We start from the raw sequence: 19,831 nt of genomic DNA, 5'->3' as shown, positions 1-19,831 counted from the left end.
CATAAAATGCTATAACAATTTCCCGAAGGCTTTAAAGGACATACACGCGCGTGAGTGTGTGTTAATGTGTATGTGTGTGTGTGTGTGTGTTTGTTAGCTGGTGTGCAATTTCCGTTTAAGTGAATAATCGCAATAATCTCATGCTGTGCTCTGACCATATGAATGCCAGCTCTGGCTGTGCCTGGACACACATCTTGGCCCTTAATGAGGCTACCAAAACAATTATGTGTCCTGCTCAACTTTCTGCTGCTCGCTGTGTGACATTATTAATATTTAGGTCTGCTATTTAAGTCAGACACGAATACACACAAACATATACAAACACATGCGCACAAAGTAATAAATAATTCATACTGTGGGCTCAATTATGTATAATTGAGCGTTTGTAATAGTTTAAGCACATTTTAGTCCTTGTATATGTATGTATGTGTATTTATATGTATATGTGTATATGTATATGTATATGTACATTTCTCTCTCTTTTTGCACATTCGTTTTTGTCACTTAACCACCATTTGCACTTTTCCTAAATGCAATAATTTATTTTAGTATATTTTTTGTCGCGCACATAACTATAATTTATTATTATTATTTTTGCTCTGTGGCTGCCTTTGGGCATTGTGCCAACTATTCATATTTTTATCAGACCTCGCAGGTGTGCAAAAAAATGGCAAAAACTATGTAAATGAAATATACAACTGTTGCCTAATGCACAAATACATTTAGATACATTGATATTTTTTCTACGATAACTTAACGCAAATACGACCAAATTTAAACGGACTCCCTCAGCTATGGAAATTCGCTTATAATGGAGCTCTTTAAATGGCACTTTTGTTGGCATTCTGTGTGTATATTCGATCAATTTGCATTTAGTTTGAAGTTGAAAGTTTCACTTATATCTACAGCTGCTATGACGGAAGAAAAGTTTTCTCACTGTTTATTTGAATGCTGCTCGTCTAGCCATTGGCGCCGGAAGTTTCAATGCAACGGCAGAAGCAACCGGAAAAAACTAAAGAAAATTGAAAGTTTTTGATTTATAAACGCGAAAGTTTTTGCGCTTCATTCGACAGCGTTAAATATTAGGTATACCCTAGCAGAGAGTATGCTGAACGTAAGAAAAGAGTTGCTGCTCAAAGTAATTTTATTAGGGATGAAGTCTATTCGCTTATAAATGGCAGGGTATTGAAGCTGTTTAATATTTGTTTAAGAGCTCAGTCATAAATACCATTGTGATGCTACATGCCAGACACTTCTTTCATTTTTGCGACAGTTTGCTTTTCGAGGAGTTTACTGACTTTTGCACTGGCATTGTATAGATTCGCATTGTCCAGATATGAAGCCGAATGGCAAAGTTTTGTCATCTTTGTCGCTTGTGTAGCAGCAATAAGTTGAAATGCTGGAGATCATTTATAAGTAGTAAACATTTTTGAGTTGGGCGTAATCAATTCCACGATACTCGTTCATAGCGGAGCATCCGGCGATGTACAATTGTAATCGAATAGCAACTTTCGGCTTCATCCCTCTGCTCTGCCAATAAATAGGAAAATCACGACTGACCGACTCGAACTTCAATTCAAAAGTGATTTTATTGGGGGAACATAATGAGAGTAAGTTACATTGATTACTTTTCATTAATTATTTTACTAACAAAGCAGTAATTCAAGTCCCTTGTCAAACATAGAGATTAATAAAAAGCAGCTATGTGCAACAATTAGCTATCCATGCCTCAACTCCAACTATTTTTGTTGTTGTTTATCTCTATGAACGTCAAAATTACCAGCTATCTCCCATTCGCCAAACTGGTAAACCGCATATATTTATTTACGTGACATTTTTAATATTCTACTGAATACTCTATTATACATTTTAAATAGCTTCATCAGTATTTATGTTGTTCAAAATATAATTATTTTCCCTTTGACACGCCCTCAATGGACGTCTAGTCTAGTCTTCAATACAGCCAGACGGGGAGTGGTGCACAATAAGACTTTTGCAACATAAAACCAATACACTCTTTTCACTTTGAAATCAAAAGAGAGAGAAAGAAGGATAGCATAAAAAACTTCCTAGCAGGGCATTCAAGTCAAAGACAACAAAGCTTTGGCATTTATTTTATTAAAATTGCATTACAATAAGCAGAGTGAATGCAATTTAAACGAGATTAAGTATACATTCCGTGTGCAATACTGCAGTTGCATTTTACGCTCTAGTTCGCCGCATTATATACATTTTTCTGATGCATTACAGCTGAGGACAGATGGTGGTTGACTAAGGGACTGTTCAATTAAATTGTCAGCAAAAGAGAGCAAGCCGCAACTTGTCAACAATTCACTGGCCACACTGTTGGACACAATCTGTCACTAATATCAACGAATTTTATTTAAAGCTGAATCAAAAGCCGCTCGCTGCATGCTGTGTGTGTATGTGTGTGTGTTGAGGAAATTGTTGTTAAGATATTTACACATGAGATTTATCGCGGCCATTTGCTTATTGACAGCTCTGTACGGAGCGTGACAAGACAGATATGCAATACAATAACAGACAAAGATGAAATGTGGGCGAAGTGGAGGGCCATTTGAGTAATTTATCATAGCCACATGCAGGTTAGGTTTATGTATAGCACACACCTGTGGCTGTCCATCAATCAATCGAAATTTGACTTTCCGCCTCTGCCAATGCTGAGAAGATGTTGGAGCGAACGAAAATTATGTTTGAGCGCAGTGAATGGGAATCAGTTGAAGTATTAAACAAATTGAAAAAGTTTTCTTTCCCCAAGCCTTCGATATTATTTAAATCAAAATTTTCTCTGTTAAAGGTGAGCCTGCTATCTAAATATATATATATATATTATCTGTATATATATGTGTGGATTTTATGTTAACTTTGGGCTACCACAAGTCTGTTTAGGGCTTAAAAGTTTTTTTTTTTTTTTTTTGAAACTGTTTTTGGCCTTTTCGCCTAAAATAACGAAAAGGCGCTGCGACTGCGACTGCGACTGCGACGACTACTCTTGTTAAGTCCACAAAGGCAAAAAGGGGTTAAAAGCAAAAACTGAGCTGCGTAAAATGTTCGAAATTGAAAAGCGCTTTTCCCCGGCCAGAGTTTTGCGGCCAGTTGCAGTTGTCGAGTGGAAAACTGTTAAGTGCGTACTCTTGATTGCAGCAGCCGGCAAATGGTGCCCAAGTGAAGCGAAACTTAATGACACAAAGCGCACTAATTTAGCTCTCTCACTCCCAATATCTGTCGCACTTTTCACTTCACTTCTCTTCTGTCTATGCAGATTAAAAAAAAAAAAAAAAAATTGGAAAATGAAAGGCGAATTATTGTAATCCACTTAAAATTCAATCAATCACAGCACTCGGCACTGCACTCGTTTTAATGGCAGCCAAAAATTTAACAACTAAGTGCAATTATCGACAATTCGAATTGCAGAGAGCCTCGATTCGATTTCGATGAGAGTCCCTTTATAGAGATGGCAAATGAGAGACTGTGAAATTAACTGGGGCTGCCTTTGCAGCTGGTCTCTATCTAGGGAGGCTTAAATCTCTTTGTCAAATATAGGTAAGAGGGATTTTCTTCTTATGGATTTCTGTGTCTCTTAGATCAAAGAAGTTAGTGCCCTAAATATACCTTGATTCAAGCATATAAATAGACTTGAAGTTTCTGTTTGTAGGTGAATAACTTTAAGTCTGTTTTAAAAAAAACACACCCACACACACACACTTTACTTGTATAAACAGTTCTGATATGAATTTATTTATTTAAGACCTACTACTTCGTTCCATTATAAGTTTTGTCCTTAAATGTGAGGCGCACAGTGCTACAAATGGTTTAAAGGTTGCCTATGCATTAAGATTATTATAATGCCTTTTAAAATATTCAGTCGGCAAACAAAAGCCGCTCAGCTGTTAGTTCTTGAAGGTCTCGGGTCTCAGGTCTCTGGTCTCTGGCTCAGTCTCTTTGGAGCTCAATAAATGTGTCTAAAAACTTTGCGAATGTAATGCGACTCGGGGGAATACAAATATTCAACTTGGTAAATACGTAAATATGACAAATACAAAAGGCGGCCGCTGTAGCAACAAAGCAGCAGCAGCAGCAACAACAGCAACAACAACAACAATAACTCTGACCAATGGGAATAGCAAATGAAAAACAAAAGCAGAAAAACTCAACTCAACTCAAATAAACTGAAATCTGAAATCTGAAATCTGTTTGTTATAATGCTACGATTACGTTGCTCTTACTGTCACGTACATATAAAAGTTAGCATAGAATGCTACACGGAGAGAGCGAGAGAAATAGAGCGGGGGGAGTGAGTGAAAGAGAGGGGGAGAGCGAGTGGCAGTGTTGTGCAAATATTGTTGAAGCTAAAATATTTGTCAGACGCATTTAACACGTATACGCCCCCATGGTAATCACTGTATAATACGAGTCGAGCCAAACAACACTCGGTGTATTTGCATTGTCATTTGTTAACAAAAGACAAGCTGAAATGAAGCTGCTGCCGTAGAGGGTTTAACTAATAAATACATACTCTACTCTGCTCGCACAGCCGAGTGTGGAGTGTGTTATATGACATGGCCATTATCATTGTGTGCAGTCTGTAAAACAGATGCAAGGACATCAGCACAATAAAGCAATGCATCCGAACAATAATTTCAAATACAGCATTGGACAGTTGATGCCGCAATTAAATGTAAATCGATTGGTTAGGCAACACCCATACAATCAAGTGCGGAAGCCTGTCTCTCTGTGCGTATTTATGTGTGTGTGTGTGTGTGTGTGTAGTCCAACATACTCAAATGCTTTGTACGGCTGACTCCTGCAACTGATGGCCAGCACATGGTGTGGGCTATGAGGTATGCGATTTGTATGCAGCTTATGTAATTAATTGAAAATTATTGTGCAAATGTCAGGGGCGCTTTGTTAAAGACGCAGCTGCATTTTCTGACAGCAGATTAAAGAGTTTTATACATACGTACGCTAATGCCAACTAATTCAGCTCAGTTGTTTGGCCCGACTCAAAACCTATTCAAAAATGCCCAGAATTATTCGCACGTAAAACAATAAATTTTCATAATAGCCTCGCAACTAACCCCATTCCGTTCAGCATCCGACTGACGCCCACACATGTTTTGGAGCCACGCCCTTTCGCCATTGGCCAGTGGCCACGTGTAAAGTGCAAAAGCGCAACATCAGCGAAATGGTTCAAATGCCGAGCGCAGCAGGAAAGCGGGCAATCGCAGCGACCAGCGACTAGGGCCAACTGACGGGGCGAGCTAAAGATTACCGTTATTTGTATGCAAAGCAGCAGCCCAAAACCGACAACAACAACGGCAGCAACAACAACAACAGCATTATGCGACAGTGCAAGCCAACTGCCATTCAAAGTCAGACAGGAGCAGGACATAGTGTACAGGAGGCAGTAGAACGAGTCCAATCCTTGCTGCAGATGGCAACTGTCAGACAGACGCGAAAGTCGACAGAGCGAGAGAGAGAGAAACGTGTTTCAATTTTTATGACATTTCAATGCAGTTTATGTCAGCGCAACGAGACAACGGGCCAACGAACTGAGAGATGAGTTCAGCGATTGGAGCAGCTCGGGCAGTGGGCAGCGGGAAAGCGGACAGGGGGGCAGCAGGCGAAATACCTCGTTATATTTTTGACGATTCAAATTTAAGCTTGAAGCCTAGCCATGGTATGTGCAACATATTTTTGTTGGACACTTTGCAACACAGTTCAATTCAATTGTAAATTGTAGTAGAGCAAGTAGACCTTGGCTGTGTGCTCATCTCATCACCTGGCATAAAATGTTGGCGGGGCATGTGTTTGATATTGCGCATACGCCGTGTGCTCGACAACAGTTAACATTGAGCCAGGTCATCAAAATGGATAAGCGTTTGACTTTTATTTGCATATCAAACGCATTAGACACATTTATGTGACCTTCGACGGGAGCACCGGCTGCACATGTCGACCATAATATTGAGCTGTGCTTAAGGAACTCGAACCGTACGTACCTTTAGCTCATTTTAAAACATTTCAGCACGGAGCACTTTTATTTTTATTTTTTTGTGGAGCTGAACACATTATTTATGGCTTGTACGTTTTGTATGTTTCATGTTTGCAACTTTTGTTGTGCTTTTAATATGCAACATAAAAAAACACACATATACATATGTATATACGTTATGCTCATGTATTATTTATGAGAAGCTTGCTGCTAAGGTCTGCTCTAAAGTGTTCAAGGAATATGTAAGTTTTCGACGATATTTCTATTTGGTTTTGTTTGCTAGAAATTATGATAGCATTATGCGTAGCCGCGATATCTTTAATTCCTATAAAATATTCGCCGAGACGTATGAGCAACGCGTGGGCGTCTGAGTGGCTGGAATCTCTTGCGAGCAGACTAACGTACGGCAAGAAAGAGCATCATCAACGGCAGCTTAAGTAGCTCAATAAATCTTGAGCTTAACATTTGCTGATGCTTCCAGCAGTTGGCGAACGTGACTGGAGTGCGACACATGCTATAAAGGTCGCATCGAGTATCTGTTCGAGTGGGCGCCGCAAAGTATGCAGTAATATTTTACAAATGTTACATCCAAATGCAGAAGCTTCAAGTGATGTTTGCCAGCTGAAGGTAGGCCAGCTGCCTGGCCAGTTAACTTAGAAAAGGGGGCGAGCTGTCAATTGAAACCTCCAAGTTGGAAATACGCATCAAATATGCAAATTACTGCAAATGGCTTTATCAAAGTCAAGTTCTGCGCCATCTCTCACTGTTGGCATAATTGTAATTAAATTTAATTAAAAGTCTGCGCGCATTCCGACTCGAGCAGATAAATGCCAAGTGAACCTGAGCAGCTCTGCCCAAGTCCATTCGTCACACGGCGCTCACTTAAACAATTCAGTTATTCAAATGAAGCCGCCGTCACAGCAACTAGAGCAGGCAGGGCAACAGGACAGCGACCAAAAACAAAAAAAAAAAAAAAAAAAAGTGGAATAGAAAAATAAAATTATCAAATACCCGCTTCACAGTCACTTGGCCGCGGATTATTTTAATTCTGTTCATTGTGCATACAAAGATAAAAGGTGAAAAATCTAAATGAATTTTTAATGCGATTCAAGCGTTGGCCAACAAAATAGAAATGGTTTAAATAGCAGCTAGAATACGCTGGTTAAATTCAATAAAGAATATTAACACAAATTAAACATAGATATTTATTAATATTTTCTCTTTTTGTATTCTCTTAGCTCAACTTAGTCTCGCATTTCACTTCGCAAATTGTCACAACATGCTTTATGGCCAGTTGGCAACTTGTGCATGGCCTGCCAAGGGGGCTTATGTGTTGCCCTTTGTGGCTTAATCGGTTTTTGGGCAACTTGAGTCGCCGTGTGGCTTGATTTGCGGGCTAGGTCAACTGATTGGCGGCGTCATGTCCTTTGATTTCCCAAGCGTCCACACACCAAAGCGCCAGTGTTAGCCTGTCATAAAGGGCACGATGTGAATGTCACATGACCCAAAGCGTTTGACTATCTGCTCCATTTGCTGGTCAATGTGTGAGACAAATCGGCTACAGCAACATCTACGGCCACATCTGAGATGAGATTTCAGTTAGTGAATTACAATTGTTGTGGCTTTAAGAGTCAGAGCCAAAATAGTTAACTATTTGTCTCTCGCCCAGTCCAGTCGCTCGCCCCGCACGAAACAAATGCGGCAGGGACCGCATGACTTATGTGCTAGTTAAATAAATTTATGCTCTGTGATTTTCACATAAAATTGATTTATCACATTAGCCACAGATAGAGGGAAGTTCCGAAGTTGGCTTCATTTCATGCTCGTTGGCTTTTTGGCTCATCAATTGCCCGAGTCGAAGGTTTGCCGTCGCTTTGACAATATGCGATAGTAATGGAAATGCCAGACATATGAAATTGCATTAGATGTACCCCAAAAGAGGTGGCCATAAATTTTAGTGGACGACAGTAAGGTCACGGCACAGCACAGCATAGGATAGCATAAAAAAAAAAAAAAATGGTATACAGCTTGGGTTAAGCCACCGCAAAGAAGGGTTAATGGTGCGGTTTTCATTTTTTTTTTGCTTCTGTTTTTGCAACAGAATTTATAACGATTCTAATGAAATTTGAGACAGAAAAATATGTCGGCAATGAGATGTGGAGGCATGCCGAGCGGCGGTAAGCGCATTTATTTCAATTCATATTTTATTCTTAGTTTTTGACGAATCCTTGAGCTAGCCGCTAGGGATAATCAACATAATGAGTGAAGCGCATTGGAGCGAGCTATCTCAATGGACTGCTCCAGCAGCAGCAGCAGCAGCAGCAGCAGCAGAAATGTACGAATAAACAAGGCGAAGACGAGTTGTGTCAGAAACAAATGCTTTTCATTTCAAATGCAGCTGTTGCTGGGGCTAACCCCCGGGGGCCCATGTTTCTTATCCTTTTTGCAAGCAGTAGCAGCAACAACAACAGCTAAACACGAAGACACATAGCTGCTTGAAGGACAACAGATGTTTCACTGCGGCAACTCGTGTCGCTCACTATGTTGAATAACGTAATATATCCTGAAATCGTCTTGAAGGCGAAGCCGGAGCAAAGAGAGATGGCAAGACGGCTGGCGAAGCTTAGGGCTTGGGCTACCGAAATGCTTGTGGTTTGGGCATTAGTGGTATATTAGGTACTAAATGAGTTCACATATTTGCAAACAGCTGGCCAACAACAATTTTTTAAGTCGCTAATTGTATGGTCTCAAAAGAGGGTTAACACGCCTAGGTCTTAACTGAAATAAATTGTATCAAACTAAAGTTTCGTAAACTTTTCGCATGATGGAATATTTGATTATAATTAAGTATGCTTATAAATAAGGAAAAGTTGCTCAGAATGTTACACATACATACATATATAAGTAAACATATAGGTATGCGATTTAAAAGGTAGAGATACTTTTATGCTACACTGTTTGCTTTAAATCTGATTTGTATATAGAAAAACGAACTCACTCTGCCAGAGAAGAGAAATGGGCATAAAATACGTGTACGTACGCATTTGAGCATTAGCAGGATTTGTGCCGCTTACACACACTGACACACACGACACACACGACACACACTCACACACGCAGACCTTGAGCAAGTGGCATAAATTGTATGTGCCATGTGGCAATAGCCGTCTCTGTGTTGGTACAGAATCTATGCTTAGTTCTCCCCAAGGCAGCAGCTTGCCTCAAGGCGTTTATCGTTTGTAAAATTCGAGATTTGCATGCATTTGCTTGTCATAAAAAAAAAGAACGAAGAAACGAAACTGGCAAATGTTGAAAGAAATAACGCAATGTGTTTACATGTTTATGTGCGAAGGGAAACGAGTGTAAGATTACCCATACGCAATGTTGTCGGGCCACTTTGTTATACAATTCCAGCGCTAGCATTCTTTACTCCACATAGTGCGACAAAATGTAGTAAAGCAAAGAATTTGCTTAAAGCCGAATACGACTTTAAGCTCAAAATACTTTCATACACTTTCTGTATTTATTGCATGACTCCAGCAATTAAAAGCAACACGTCATAAAAGTTGGAGCACACAAGGTTAGATTTTGTGGCACTTGGGTTTATAATTTAATCTCTGTGCTGTCAACAAATGTGCTTAATTACGTTTTCACTTACGTATTAATGGGTGGCGCTGCTTATGTGCTCTGAGCATGCCATGAGTATCAGCTTTAAATGCGTGCTTAATTTCAAATTGTCATACAAAATGGAAGGGCAGGGAACATGTTTCATTCGAGTTGAGTTTTCAGCTGATTACGTTGATAATTAAATGTCATAAATGCAATTCAATTAATTACCTGCAAGATAAGTTCCTCTAAAAATTAGTTTATTTATCTGCACAGACATATACACATACATATGTATATATATACGCATGCTGTTGAACAACAAAAGTGCAAAACTTTTGCGCAGTCGAAAAACTATGGCAGATAATACAGATATAATAAAAGTTGTTGCCTAAACTGAACTGAAACTATGCAGAAAATTGAGTCAAAAGTCATGAAAAGTTTATATGCATGTGAATTGTTGTTTAGTTAAGAGCGAAAGGACATTGTTTTGAATTTCAAAATTTTCGGAAGGCATAGCAGTCCAGAGAGTCGACTCTTTAAATGTCTGCTTGAAGAGCTCCCATTCAAGAATTTACTTTAATTCACTCAGCTCCCAGCTCCCATCACTGTCCACTTAACTCACATCAAGCTCTGCTTTGCTCTGCGCTGCAAATGATCTGTCATAGACAAGCTATTAAGGGACTCCTTTATAATTTAGCTAATCAGCTGGTTTACCCTTTCAAAACAACAGAAAGTAATGGAAAAAAAAAAACAAAAAAACGAAAAACGGAAAAAAGAATGAAACATTCTCAATTTCCGGTACTCGGAACTGTGAGTTAATTGAGTCGTCCTCCGCTGGCAGCTCGTCCCTTTCATTTTTATTCACTCCACTCCTACGTCCACGCCCACACTTTGCATGCTTATCTCATTAGCTACCAAACAAGTTCATTAGACAGCCCGCCGGGGCGCATGACTCTGCTCGCTGTTTGATATGGCTGTCAGTTGGGCTGGCCCAATGCCTGCCACTTGCAGGCTGCCACATTTGCATGCAAATGTCGCCCAGTGCGCCAATGTCTCCTCCACTCTTGACTCTTGACTGCGGCTCGTGCTGCTGCATAAAGTTGTCCTGCTTTCTTTTTGCTTTCTGAGTACAGTCGCAGCCTGTGGAGTTTGCATTGCACTTGACACATTTGTAAATATTTGCCAAAGGAGCTCTGTTTAGTTCTAGCCAGTGGCACATCGCGTATACGCAACGTGCAACGTGCAACAGCTGCTGACTATCCATAGAGGCCGCGGGTCTTTAGTCACCTGTTAATATGCAGGCCAAAGGGCAGTCATTGAAATTCTTTCCCTTTTTTTCCAAATACTAGCACCTGCTACATGCAGCACTTTAAAAGCTAAAAGCACTGAAAGCAGCGAACCCCTTGTCGCCTCCTGCCAGCGGCCTTTTACAGCGCTCGAAGGGGCGGAATGGCTGGAGTCGTACGTGAAGCGGAAATTATGTAAATTTAAGTGTTTTTTCCGCTGCATATTTTTGCGTTTTGTTTTTAGTGCCGCGCAGTTTTGTTCATGGCACTGGAAAACATGATGAGCAAGCGGCCAAAGGATAACAGTAGCATCATCCGAGTCAGCGCTACCAAAGCCAGCAAGCGCAAGAAACATTTGTGCTTTATTTTTCGACTATAACAAATAAGCCATAAACTTGGCTTCAGCAAGACAAAGTGGAATGCATTGCACTTTGTGGCTGAGGCATTACAATAAGCTCTCATAATTGTTTTACAAGTTTATCTTAAAGCTAAAAATTAAAATATGAAAGTCCACTAAATTAAAGCTCTATAATCCCAATACTATTGATACAACTATCGTCTCAGGTATCGAATCGTATTTCACAATTGATGCTCAACTTATTTCCGTGCAGAGCGAAACGTGACTAAGCGCGCAATCGAAAATTTTCCATAGCTCTCAGCCCGAGGTAATCCCAACCGCAAAATATATTTACTTCAATTTATAATTCATTCAATGCAGTCGTGGAGTGCTGTAGCTGGCAGCGTTTAGCTCTGGCACACACTGGGCGGGCGTATGAGCAATTCAGAAGATACTCAACGCTGCAGCGCTTCCATTGTTTTCCGATTGCGTTCAGTGCTCAGTGCTTGGAGTTTATAATGGGCATACAGACTCGCGGCGCCCTTAAGTGGAGCATACAAATGCTGGAAAATTTCTCAAACCGGACGCCAGCGACCGAATGGACGGCCATTTAGCTGGGCATTCGGTATGTGTAGAGACAATTCAATGGCTTGGTTTATGTGCTGGCACTTACTCAGGTGATTGCAAATCGTTTATCTTGTGGAGGATTGCTTTGCAAATGTCCAAACATAATAGTGGCAAATGAAATGGAATTATCATTTTTCAGACTGTTGCCATTTGCTTTTTCTCGGGATTCGTGAAAGTGCTGGAAATACTTATCAGAAGAGAAGCTGAAAAATAGCTTTAATGCAGCTCGGAATTACACTTATTTCAATTGCATTTTACAAAATTAATCTGCTTAAAATTTGCCTGTCAGATTCGCAGAATTCTTTCAATTTGCAGGCTTCAATATAAATTGCTTAAATTGTGTCCAATTAGGATAAACGAAGCTGATTTTAAGGCCTTAAAGAAACAATGTCTATCTTCATTCCGATGTGACTTAAATTTCACTTGAGCTGCTCACGGCCTTAAGTAAAATGTGAGAAATTGATTTTGGCATTTGAATATTTCATGACATGTATCAGTTTACGTGCCACAGACACGGGACTCGCAAGTGTTTTCAAATTCAACGAACATGTCAGACCGTGAAAACTCAATTTGCCTAAGCAAATAATCGACAAGAAGCAAACATGCTTAATTTGTGTGAAATTTATTTAATCAGCGAGGCAGCTAAACAAATAAAATTGAAGATGTGATGTGAAAAAGTTAAATTACTTTTGCTGCAATTCTTGCTAATTTCAATTATAATTGAAAATGTCTTCAAAAAGTATTCTGTTTGCAGCAATTATGTTAGCTTTCATGAGAAATATTTGTTATTTTCCAATTTTTAATTTCATAGTTTTAATATAATGCTCAGCAATCATTGCTTGATTGTAGTTGCAATAATGTTTTCTATAGTTTCTACACACCCACACACACATACGCATAGAGTCACACACGCACACACACATATGCACTCGACTGCAATCAACGCAAATTGCAGAAAAACTGTTCAAATTGTCACTCATAAAAGTTGCACGAGGAAAATTACGTATACGCAGCGCGTACATTTATTGTCCATTTGTATTATCATTTCGTGTGCATGTCCATTTTGGAGTGCTGTCAAAAGTTTCTGTACTCTACTCATAACTGACAACTGACAAAATTAATTTGCACCCAGCACCCAGCACCCGCACCAGCATCAGCCCCGCCCACAAGCACGCCCATCGAAAATAACATCGCATCGCAACGCATCCACAACAGCGCGACTAAAATTGTGAACTTTTGTATGCGAACTTATTTGCTGGCTTTTACCTGCAATTAGACGCAATTAAAATCGCAAAATGTAATTTATTTTAATTGCTGTTTGAAACAAGTTTTTGGCCAAAGCCTCAAAATTCTACAAGGGTTCTGCTAAGAGACAGAGAGGGAGAAAGGGAGAGAGAGAGCCTGGGATAGTCGTGTCGAGTGTCTGCATGTTTAGATAAAGTTCGTTCAAGTGCTTTCAAAATAATAAAATTATGCACGCAATTTGGAATGTGAATTTGATGAAATTATAAAGTTTTGCCCGCCCACAAAGTCCAAGCACGTATACGTCACGATAGCTAAGCTGCCAAATGATGGCCAAAATCTGGAACAGATTTTCAGATTTGCAGCTCAAGCTCCGTAATCGAGCCCATAAAAACAAACTAATTAAATTTGGCTTTCGCGCTGCCAGTCAGCATAGCTTAACCCTCATAAAAACCAATTCCTTTAGGCGTGCTCAGCTCACTCTCTCTCTCTCTCTGTCTCCCTCTCTATGTGTGCGTCCTGCCACAGAAGCGCAGAAGAACTTGAGCGCTGTTTGTGAGCTCATTAGCGGGTTTATCTATTAAGTGGCTAAGCGATACAGCACAACTTGTTGCGCTGGCACCCAGTTAACGGGAAGTTAACATGCTCGCTCAATAAAGAAAAGACAATTGAACATGTTTACCACTTGTGTTAGCAATAAGTAATACAAATCTTTCGCCGCTCGCTCTGGGCACAATTGAGTGCGTGTTTATCGGTCTGAAGTGCGACAAATATAACGCATTAAGTTAACATTATTGCCAAACAATTTCACTCTAATCGTGTTTATTTGTGTTATTTGTTGTTGTCATTTCAACACAAGCATACACACACACGCACACACACACACTGACACACATATATTAGTAGCATGAGTAGCAGTTGGGCTGTGGGAAACGATTCGATTTGGCTGCTTCCTACACATAACTCACATCCGCTTCGCATTTTTGTGGCATATTTTTTGCTGTTGTCGACGCCGCCAATTGACGTTACGGAAACAACAACAATAACAATGTGTGTGTGATAGAATTTATGTGTAATATGATGCTGTTGCCTGCTGCTACACCCTGTGAAAATATTTGCAGCGCAGAATATCGCCATCTCATTGAGTTAAGCAAACAAAATCAAATCCTGCTTAGATTTCTGTGAGCTGCTGTGATGGGTGGGTATTTTTTTTTTTGGGACTATGAGCCTGCGTTAACTAATTTGTGTTTCACTTAACACATTCACACATATGTAATTGAGTGTAGTCGCTCGTGTGCCTTGTTGTGGAATTTGATTGTCGTCAGCCAGAGAATTTCTAAAGTGTCGAAATAGGTTTCAAGGCACTTTGCTAGATATTCCCTAGAGGCAGTTTGCAAGGAGTTTGAGCAGGACAGATATAAAACAATTTGCCGCTTCGCTATTTACAGGGTATTATCAAATGACTTTCATCTAAATTCCTATAGAAATTGAGTGCTATTAATAAACATACAGTTGGTTATATATTTATTATGTATAATTCATCAAGCTAGAAAAATGTTGGTCAATTAGCAAATAATGTGATTGGAAATGATTTGATGAGGTTTCAATTACGGTAATGTGAAAATTGCAGCTTAAAATTCGGGAATCCAACAAACATTTGTATAGCCAGACAAAAAGCAATTTAATCAATGGCAAATCTCAGTTGAACATATTGCACAATATTTAAGCTCATGATGTGTGTGGGATATGCATGACAAAACACACGCTGACAAAGGGACAGAGAGTGAGAGAGAGACAGAGAGAGAGAGAGGGAGACAACTACCCACATATTAGCACAGCCATGAGCAGCTGTTAGTTATTTTGCATGGACAAGTGAGTGTTATTTGAATATGAATGCAAATGCGGGCAAGTGTGGTAAATATTTAATATTTGAGTGGCGCTTGAAGTGTGTGAAGGACCAGCGCTCAGCGATCTACCATTAAATATGTGAAACTTTTGTTATTTGCCAACGGACCGCTGAGCACTGGAAATTTTATTGCACAATCTATAAAATATGTGTTGGAAAAGTATGTGACAAACACACACAACACTTGAGTTACTGTCCACCATTTGCAGTGGCATCAAATCTTTTCAAGCTCTGCCTAGCTGCAGCTCCTTGTGGTCAGCGCTTCCAAAATTTATGGCCTTGGTTTAGTGAAACAAGGCTAAACACTGTAAGTTAAGCTGGAGTAGTTCGTATAGTTCGTATAGCAATAAAAAATATACATATGATAAAGAGGCAAATTTTAATTAAATTAATACTATGCTTTAAAGTCTATTTAATTGTTGTCATTGTTTTTATTTGTATATTGAATGTTTGAGTACCGTTTTCTTGATGTCTGCCAATTTCTTTGATTCACACTCTGTGAAGACACTCGGAGAGCAATAGATTTAGTTGGTTCTTCAAGAAGTTCGTTTGCGATCGGCTCGCTACTGTTTTTCGGGCTGTCTGATTTCGCTCGGGTTGTTCTCCGATCTTTAAGTTGAGGAAAAGACTCGTTTGTAGATGTATTGGTATATAGGCGAGCACATTAACTGCATACGTGTATGGTGTGTGTCCATGTGTATGTGAGTTTACTTACCGACTCTCATTCTGCGAACGTCAATCGTATCTCCCCATAAACAATGTTCGTTCATAGAGCGTCACACGAATAGTTCAACCGAGGACGCTCAACAGAGCGCAATAGAAGACAATAGAAGAAAAGAACGAATAGAACCAAAGTCACAGGCTTAGATTGAGAGTGAGTGAGTATGACTTTAGTCGATTGATTACGTGAATAGAGCTTAAAGAATTAAATAGGCAACTTTTATATACAAATTATGCATTTAAGTTAAACAAAACCAAATATGATTGAATTTTTGTCATTTATTTATTTCGTATAGAATATCTATTAGTCTCTCAATTCTCTTGATGGCAACTCAATATTAATTCGTTAATTTTGTTGGCAGACGCGTAGACAGGCTGTTTGGGTAAAAGCTAAGCTTTTCAATTTATTTTTGAGCAACTCTTGAATTCAGTTTCAAATAATTTGTTCTTCAATGACTGTCTTTTCTAATTTTTTTTGACCCAAGCAGCATATATTTAGTTTTCATATAAAACATAGTCAGCCTGCCTCACTTCATCATGCTGATCAAGCTTACTTCATTGGGCACGATATTAGCCCGAAAATATAAATTCGATTCACTTCATGTGTATATAATAAATCCAAGTGAATTTGCCTCCCTCTCTCTCTCTCTCTTTCTCACACTGCCTACCTTAATCGCATGGGTCTCTCAAGGGTTAGCGGGCAGAGGCCACACTAGTATTTTGTACAAACTTATTCAATTATGCTGATGCTTCGCCCAGTTTGTACTGCAATTGCTGTGGGCGTGTCAAACTGCAACACTTGCTCCGCTGTCTCATTGCTTTTGGCTGATTTAGTTGGGAGCTGGGGCCATATTTTGTGGTCTAATTTCAGACGGTGTCCGGATGTGGAGCACAAAGCGCTGCACCTATTGCCGGCTGCCGCCGTGGCTGCCTTTCCTTGTACCGGGTCAGTTTGGTGTGCCACGCCTATTTATGTGCTTTTAACGTGGGCGTGAATATTAATGACTCATATTTTGCAAAGTTCGGGGCGTTTCATGTTGATTTTATTTGTGGTCGCGGTCTGGCCTCACGCTTTTTAGCCATATAATTATTTTGTGCGGGAGTGTGTCTAAGTGTATATGTGTGTATGTGTGTGTGTGTGTTGGCTTGGCATGAGAATTTATAGTCTAAGGCCTTGCGTGCTGTGCGGGCATAGCTCTACGGCTCGACAACTTGCTGGCAAGTTTTATGTCTTAGCTTGTTTTACTTTTCAATTGCCAAGTTTTGTGCGCACTGCAAAACTGTTTAACATGCGGCGCACGACGCGGCTTTCTGGTGAGGGGTATGCGGCAGGGGGGCGGGGGCATAGGGGAATGCAGCACAAAAGTCTGTCAGTCTAGATTGTATATACTCATGTTGCTGTTTTATATTTTTAGAGCTGTTAAGTTGCACACACACACACACACACACACACACAGTGACTGCCATCGACTAGATTAAATTGTTAATATTTAATGTGCGCGTCGCATTGAATTATTTTCCAATACAGCATGCACATTCCACTGTTGTCGCTCTGTCCGTCTGTCTGTTCGCGTGTCAATTGAAGACTTTCGCTGATGTTTATGGAAGTGGCGCAGCCTTTAAGCATTCCATGGACAACGACTGTCAGATGTGCATTAGACTAACAATATTTGCAGTTTATTGAATGCTGCAACGGGGGCAAGCGCATCGGGAGGTAACTGCAAAAAGAAAGTGAAAAGCGTAGATGTCGCCATTCGGAAAATCAATTACCCCACGCAACGTGTCCGATGAGCGCCACGGATGCGGCATCTTGTCTGGCGCTGATAAGCCGCAACGACAATTGACCGACATTTTATTTAATGTCGCCGTTCATTAGGCAGCCGCAGAACACATCAGACGCGCTTAGACTTGAGCAGGGGCAGGGGGCGGGCCAGCTGGGGCAGGCGACCGCAGGGCCATTTAGTGTGCGCAACTGCCGTAAACAACGGCGGGCAAACAGCGGATGTGGCACCTCCTGCTCCTGCTCGGTGCAGCCACAAATTTAGAAGCTGGCGCTGGGCTGGTGCTGTTGGCTCCTGATCATGTGTTTCTATCTTAATCTGATAAGTACGTGGAGAGACTGGCGCTGTCTGCCTGGCTGCCTGGCTAGCTGACTGGACGTTGTTTGTGCTCTGTTTAAAGTTCCTGCTACCGGTTGTTGCCTCTGTTATTGATGACTTGCCCCTTCTTCTTGTTGTTGTTGCTGTTGTTGTTGTTGCGGGCTTCCGCTTGCTGGCAAGTGCAAGGATTTTCCGCAGCTTGGCCAGATAGCAGTCAGTTGGTCGTCTATGTCCTGTGCTTTAAGCAATGCCCGCATTTCGCTCGCTTACTAACTACAACAAATTGGGCTTGCTTTCAAATATGTTTGCACTGGCATTAGGCATAAAAATCGATAAATGCAATCGATTTAAAAGCTTGTCCAGCTGTGACATTTCTACCTTTCCCAATACTCTGTAATAATTAGTAAATGATGCAGAAAGTGCTCAAATGGGAGAGCGAAAGAGATAGAAAATGTGATTAATGCAGAAGTACAGAAAATTCTGGTTCATATATACATATTTATATGTCATCATCAAAAGTGGTTGCTTAGTTCTGAAGAGTTTGATTATCAGTTCTTACAGGGTAACTCCTAGTCAACGCTTTAATTGTTTTTGCTTTGCTTTTATTAAAGTCCATTTGAGTGCACTTTAAATCATATTTAATGGCTGTTGAGAGCGAGCACAATAAATTCTGAAATGCTATTTATAAAAGTAAAATAAATGCAGCCAGAGAGAAAACTTTAATACAAATAAAGAATCACATAAATAAAATATACACTTCCTGTAAGCAACCAGAGCATTTCTTTGGGTATTAAAAATATCCAATCAATAAATTCGAATTTCTGATTTAATTTAACTAAATATTTATTGCTTAGGCTTACATAGTTTTCCAAGTCGCATTCTGATAAGTTCACACTTTGCCCAGTGTGTGCTGGCGGGAAGTTCTCCTTTAATTAACTATGGCATGCATGCAGGGGATTTATGAAACGATTTTGAACTGAAATGCTTCCGTATGAAATATGTGTGCTATTCGAATGAATGTCCTGCGGTGCTCAATGCTGGCTCTGCCTGTCGTTTACATATTCTTCCATCGCCCAACTGCAGTCGAAAAGTTGGCCAGGAAATTGGGTTACACGCGTGAGACCTACAATGGAATCTGCTCAAGGGCTGCCTTCTTGCAGACAATTGTTTCTGAAGAAATTGAACTTAAAATTGTGTTAAGTATACACCTTGGCAGACCAGAGTCTGCGTGAAGTTAGCTGAAGTATGCAACAAATGTGATTTATGTGCTTAGCCTGAATTTGTGAGTTTCAGTTACTCCTTTGCCGCATAGTCTATTGACCCGGGGCACATTTCTCACCTGCCTACGCTGCTGACAGCCATTAGACAGGCAGCTTACTTTGCCCACAGTCGTCGCATCTTGGCTCTCTCTCTCACCTTGTCAGTTTTAATGGCAAAAGTTTTTCACTTAACCTTCACTCTTGAATTGATTTCTTTCACTCTTAACGACTTTTTGCTTGAGTAATGACTTTGCATGCGTCTCTGCCATATGATGAGTTATGTGTGCACATGGATATGGATAGCTGAGTGGGAGACCGAAAGAAACCATGTTGTAAGTACGTGTGTGCGTGTGTGTGTTTGCACAAGGAAGTAACATATGAAGTCTGTTGCACATCTGTGCCTGAGCTCTCTGTGCTAAGCTGGCTGACTGGCTTCATAAACTTTTTACAAGTTTTCACTTGCTTTATTTACAGTTTCGAAATTGAAAGTCAAAAGTGTTAGTGACAATTTACGTAATGAGTTTGGCATGTTTCAAACTTCTGTAATAACTTTGCTAACAAAATGTGAGCAAGATGAAAGCCTTGACATGTGGGTCAATACAATATATCGGGCTCTCTCATCTGGCAGAGTATTGGCTAGTCTGCTTAGTGTTCAGTATGAATCGGAATGGTTCAGATGTTGTCTTAACAACAAGTTAATTAAAATGCTGCTTTTCTAGTTCGCATTTCG

Source organism: Drosophila mojavensis, unplaced genomic scaffold, assembly GCF_018153725.1.
Source record: "Drosophila mojavensis isolate 15081-1352.22 unplaced genomic scaffold, ASM1815372v1 contig_74, whole genome shotgun sequence".
In the NCBI taxonomy this organism is placed as follows: Eukaryota; Metazoa; Arthropoda; class Insecta; order Diptera; family Drosophilidae; genus Drosophila; species Drosophila mojavensis.
This window is presented reverse-complemented; position numbering follows the sequence as displayed.